This window comes from Buceros rhinoceros, unplaced genomic scaffold (genome assembly GCF_000710305.1).
Source record: "Buceros rhinoceros silvestris isolate BGI_N320 unplaced genomic scaffold, ASM71030v1 scaffold6321, whole genome shotgun sequence".
NCBI classification, from domain to species: domain Eukaryota; kingdom Metazoa; phylum Chordata; class Aves; order Bucerotiformes; family Bucerotidae; genus Buceros; species Buceros rhinoceros.
Window position 1 is genome coordinate 196733 of NW_010392584.1, and position 6000 is coordinate 202732.

Genomic DNA, 6000 nt, shown 5'->3' on the forward strand with positions numbered 1-6000 from the left:
TTTTCTCCATTTACTGCCTTGTCTTTGTGGCAGATTCCTTTCCAAGGAAAATACGTTTTGGCTGTTGTTTCAAGCTGTGGTTGATCATACGACAATGATTAAGTCCCTTATAAAATTGTAGCCCTTCATTTGGCACACAATGCAAAACAGCTCAAAGAGAGATCGTATTGCAGGCTTGCAGTTTTCTACGTGCTTTACTACAACCACCCTCTTTTTATCTGATTTGCTTCAGGGCTTGACAGCACTGGATTATAGACATTTGCACACGTCATCACTTAACAAAAGTGCAAGTTTTGAGCTGTGTAAACAAAAGAGTGTGCCAGTTTCCACATTGGCAGCCAATTTATTTCTCTCTATTAAAGATGACTCCCCCTGTGCTGTGTTTTTCAAGATGTGTGGAAATGCTAATACCTAATGAACAGAAGGAAGAGAGGAATCAAAACAGTTGAGAAGTATTGAAATGTATCAATGAAATATTGATGTACTCTGATCTTTCCTGAATTTCTAATCTTTCAAATTGAATAGAGCTAATTGCAACAGGCTATTTTTTTTAACCATGGGGGATGTAAAATCCCAGCGTGGCCCACCAATGGATTTGAAGGTGACAGTGCTCCTTTCCATGGCGTGTGACCAAACAAGCCATATTTACAAACCTCACACCTCTGATACGCAGTTCCACCAAAGAAACCCACCTGGGAGTGTTCCCAGCAGGACACGCAATGGAATAGTCATCATGGGCAATGAGTCGGCAGTAGTCAGGCTTGAGAGCCACCTTCCTGCTACAGTGACCAGGGAGAAAATACAGCTCTGGGCAAAGCGGTTGTCCCAACTTTTCGCCTTGCAGCTTCACTGGCTTTGTGCATCAGTTACCACCAGAGCCACGAACCTTTTTCCCTTTTAACAACAATTTTGGGTTTCAAACAGCAGCTGGAGCTGAGAAGAGGTGGGCACAGGAGAGTGTCCGTGACCTACATGTGGTCTCATGCCATCAGTTCCTCAGGTATGGGTAACCTATGGTACAGGCAAACAACACGGGGACACAACACAGCTGGTGTCACAGATGCTCACACACATCACCATTGTTTCTTCCTTCCAGCCTATTTTGTTTATTCCTATTCTGGAGAAAAGCTGTCTTGAAGCAAGAAAGGCCAAACTAGTTTGATGCATTACCAAATGCAGAGAAAACAATTTGCTTTATGAAACAGCGGGCAGATTTTCTACAGAAACACGTTTTATCTCTGTTGCACCCTGCCATGTGATCGAAATGTAACTGAGAAGGTGATTACCTGAAACAGAATATCTGTTCCTTTCAGAGCTTCTTGGTGTTTTGCTTTTTGTCTGAGGTTTACATTTTAAACAAGAAAAACAAGTTGCCCCGTGAATACTGCAGGTGACAAGACGGTCTGTTGTTTACTGTTCCAAACAGCGATTCGAGGTTTTGGCTTAATTCTGTATTCAGCTCTCCTTTTCCAAGTGCAACTGAACAAGGCAGCAGGGCCTGTGTCTCGCATTCACGATACAGGGATGGCACTTCCCCGTTCCACAAGAGGACCAAGCCCACTTACAATCAGGGAGCATTCACACAAAACACTGCTGAGAGGCAGGGTTATTCTTATACCATTGAGAAGAGCCCTGGCTTTCATCTGGGTCGTTTTTAAGACTTCTTTAAAAAACGTGGAAATGTTCCAGAGAGTGTCTTGTTTTTAAAAGGTTTTCCTGCGGAAGATGGGGGGAATTTTGGAGGAGAGCAGTGACTGCCCTATTCCCCTGCTCAGCTGCTGAGCTAAATGGGACCATGTTTTCTAGCTGATGCTATGAATGTGGCCACCAGATGTCAGATCCAGCAGAGACCACTGTTACAGTCTTTATCTGGACTTTACCCATTGCTGGAGGAGGTGTGACTTGTAATTACCTGACTGGGAACTCTTTCCAAGTTAGGACCTCACTGTGCCCCTCAGGGGCAGACTCAGGATCAGTGCTTAGGGAAGAACAAGTGCTTCTGGATTTAATTTCATCCCATTGCTAGGAAGGTGTCCGTTTATGACAGCTGGTGACATGAGTTATATAATTTTGTAGGAAATTAATATATAAAATTCAGTGAATGGGTACATAGGAAGGGAAAGGGATAACAATCAAACCGGTTTCAGTCACTCACATTTATTCTCTCCTGGATTTTTTATTCCTTCTCATGAGAGCCATTGCTGTTTGTGGCCATTTCCTTCTGCCAGGATGACTTTGGTATGTGGAGGATGAGAAAAGCCAGGTATCAAGTTCTTGTCCAGTTTCTTATGTCCTCTGGACAGGTGATGATGAACTGGTTTTTAGACTGAGCTTTCATAAACTTCAGAAGTCAATGGCTTCTTGGAGTCCAGCCTCTAGCTCCTGCGGCAAACCACACTTTCCTCAGTGTTTACCCTTATGATGGCTCTCCATCATGTCCTTGGCCAGCATGGAGACCTTTCTTCTCACCCTCACTTTTTTGTTTCTCTTGGATCTTCCACAAATGTGTTCAGGCTGGTGAAGGGTCTGGAAAGCTGGTCTTACGAGGAGCAGCTGAGGGAACTAGGGTTGTTTAGCCTGGAGAAAAGGAGGTTCAGGGGAGACCTTATTGCTCTCTACAACTACCTGAAAGGAGGTTGTAGTGAGGCAGAGGTTGGTCTCTTCTCCCATATAACAAGCGACAGGATAAGAAGAAATGGCCTTAAGGTGCACCAGGGGAGATCTAGATTAGATATCAGGGAAAATTTCTTTACAGAGAAGGTTGTGAAGCATTGGAACAGGCTGCCCAGGAAGATGGTGGAGTCCCCATCCCTGGAAATGTTTAAAAGCTGTGTAGATGTGGTGCTGAGGGACATGGTTTAGGGACCCTGGCAGTGCAAGATGAACAGCTGGACTCGATGATTTTACAGGTCTTTTCCAACCAGATGATTCTGTGATTTCCATTCATGCTTCACTCTGACTAATCTTCGCATTTCCAGGGCAAATAACTAAAATATCATGAGGTGGTTAAAAAAATGTATGGACCTAGTATTCCTTGGTTCAATTTCAAACACCCTGGCCTGAAATCACGTAACTGTGGCTGAGAATTTCACTGGTATTTTGGTCATTTTTTCTTTTCTGTCCTGGGAAGCTGGAATGCTGAAACATTTGCATCCTCCTGTGATTGCACACGTCTGAGTTTTTGCAATTAAAACATTATGGTATAGGTCTGTCAGCCTGGATCTTGCATCTTGTTCAGCAGATGTCCATAATGGCTGTAGCTGAATATTAGATATTATTAAGGAGAAGACATAAAATAAGGCTGTAAAATTGCATATGTTGGCTGGTAGCAAATGTCTTCCTGATGCCTGACTTGGCAGGTACACGCTTTGATAAAATTATTGCAGCATTGCTGCTAGCTCAGTGTATTTCAAAACAGAAGAATTTTGGGAACCCTCCAATGCCAACACACTTGAGTAGTAAAGGTTGACATACATACTCTTAGTGAAGAGTATGTACTTATCATATCTCAGATTCACTGGCCAGCACAACCTGTAGCACTGAGATCTGCTGCACGGTAAGGCTGGGATCACTGTGGCTGTTTAAGCCATGAATGTTCCCTGCAGTTTGGTACTTGGTCAGGAAATTTAGAAAGATGAAGCAGCTGAAGAGGCATCATTGTTTTCATGATGCTGGCACCTGAGTTGGCTTCATCTGGTCTAAGGGGGCTGCTGGCTGCAGCACCTGGGCACTGCTCATGGCTTTGCAGGGGATGGCAAAGGTGTCTTCCATGGACATCAGTGCTGCAGGACCTGTCCCCGAAACCTATTAGCTAAAATCTTGCTGGTGTTGCAATAGAGATATCTCCCGAGCCCCCTCTCTCCATCTCTCTGGGGTCGTCCCCACAAGAAGAGATAGGCAAGCACCATCACCTGGTGTGGGCAGCCCCTACAGAGGTCCTGTAGGTGTCGTGGAATCAGCACAGGTCAGTACTGGAGCACTCCGCCTGCAGCACCTACTTCTCAGGGGCGGAGGCGGGTAGAGAAGGATTCACCTATGCCCAGCAAGGAGGAAACCTGACTCCCAGGAGCTGGATCCCAAACCCACAGCACTGCCAAGACTGTAAAAAGAAAATAGCAGAAGGGGAAGAAACAGCTAGAAAAGAGGAAAGGTCTGCTCCTCCGTACCTGAGACATTACAGAGGTAAGGCAGCTTCACTCAAAAAATAAAAGAAATAATATATAATCAGGGCTTGGCTTAATAGCGGGGATGTCTGATCATTCGTATGTCATGTGTAGAAGCTCTCTGACTTTACTGTCAAAATTCCCATCTGGTCTTACGTTTAGCATTGCACATTGTATGCCCTTTGTGGCCTCACACATCTCCAGTGTGGAGACACAGCATCCTTCCACTGGGTTCCAGCAGCAGCTTCACTGTGCTTTACATTGCTCCCTTCGGATGGAGCATTGCTATTTTCCCTGCCAGCAGCAGCTTTGGCACTGCTGTTCTTTTGGCTCATGTAATCAGTATTTAGTGTTTTCAGTCAGATTTACAAATTACAGGAAACTTGTGTCTCCCTGAAGAAGCATCATAGACACTAGTTACTCCATCAAGGCAAACAGGGCTGCCACGGTTTGGCTTGAGCCAAAGGTTTGGTAGGAACCATTAGGAGTTTTACTGAAGTGTTGCATCTAAATCTCAGTCTATTGAACGTAAATGCTAGAGCAGAGCATACAGTGCCAGGGGCTTACCTGAAGTGGCTCTTGTCTGAATACTGCTGAGTGAATTTTGCTCTAGCTGCCCCAGTACCTGGACTGAAGGGAATGTAGGTGCCTGCACAGATTTCTGGTGTTATTTGAGATGCTAGAGATGGTATTCCACCTGCTCACCCACTGCTATTTGAGAGCAGTGTGGGTCTCCCATGATGCTATCCACCATCCTGACATCTCTAAGGGTGTCTTGGCTACTGTGGGGTGCCAGAGGTGGCACTGCACCCTTCTGCTTGAGGATCTGAGCCTCATTGGGTGTTCTGTGCAGCAACACTGAGGATTGGAGCTTCCTCCCCTTTTCTGCAAAAGCTGCAGCACTTTCCAGAGAGGTTGCAGGTGACCACCAATGAAATGCTCCAGCACATCTCAGCAAAAATTAAGAGAGATCCCAGCAGCAGTATGGGTGGGCAAGGGCCCAGGGCTTGATCCTTGTCCTGGGCAGGTCCCAGTCTGGCCTGCCAGCACCCTGGGCTGTGCCCACTGCAGGTTTTGGAGGAGAATGGCTGTTTAATTAGACATAAGTGTGATGTGGCAGTTTAGGGCAAAATGTGTTTGCAAGTCCCTAATCATAAAGGAACAGAAAAGGAGAAAAACAGGTCCTCAGATTTCCTTACTGCAAAGCACTTGGCAGTTCAGCCACACAGTAAAGCTTTACCCCTTCTCACAGGCTCTTCCAAGCATCTTGTCTGGTAGCTTTTGAGCCAGTTCCACATGGAAATAGTCCCTAGCTGATGGCCAGCATGGTCAGCTGGTGGCACTGTATGCTGCTGACAGCTACTGCTGCCTTTGAGGACACTGCTGAGAGACAGTGTCTCTGAGTTGTCTCATTGTTTACCGAGTTGTAAACAATATTCTATGCATCCTCTTGGATGCTGGACTGTAATGATCTGTAACAGCAAGGTCAGCATATGTGACCCAGCTGGCTAATCTGCCATTAGCCCTTGGAGACCTTTTTATAACTGTACCTCAGTGTGATACTTCTAAGGTGTCCAGTCTGGGAGTACCGTAACTCTGTACTTTTTGTGTTCGTGCTGCCCTCTGTCTCAGCTGGGATTTCATACCTTTTGTTAGATGCTCTCAGTCATTATTTCCCTCAAGCTCTCACCCTGCTGTAGCCTCCCTGTTCCCTGCTGGGTGGTGGTGAATGCTTTCTGGCCCAAGCCTGGCACCCCTGGAGGGAGTTAATCAAAGGAGAGGCTGTCATCAAATTGAAGATGGGCTGAGCCCCCAACCCTGTGTCTGAGCATGCGCT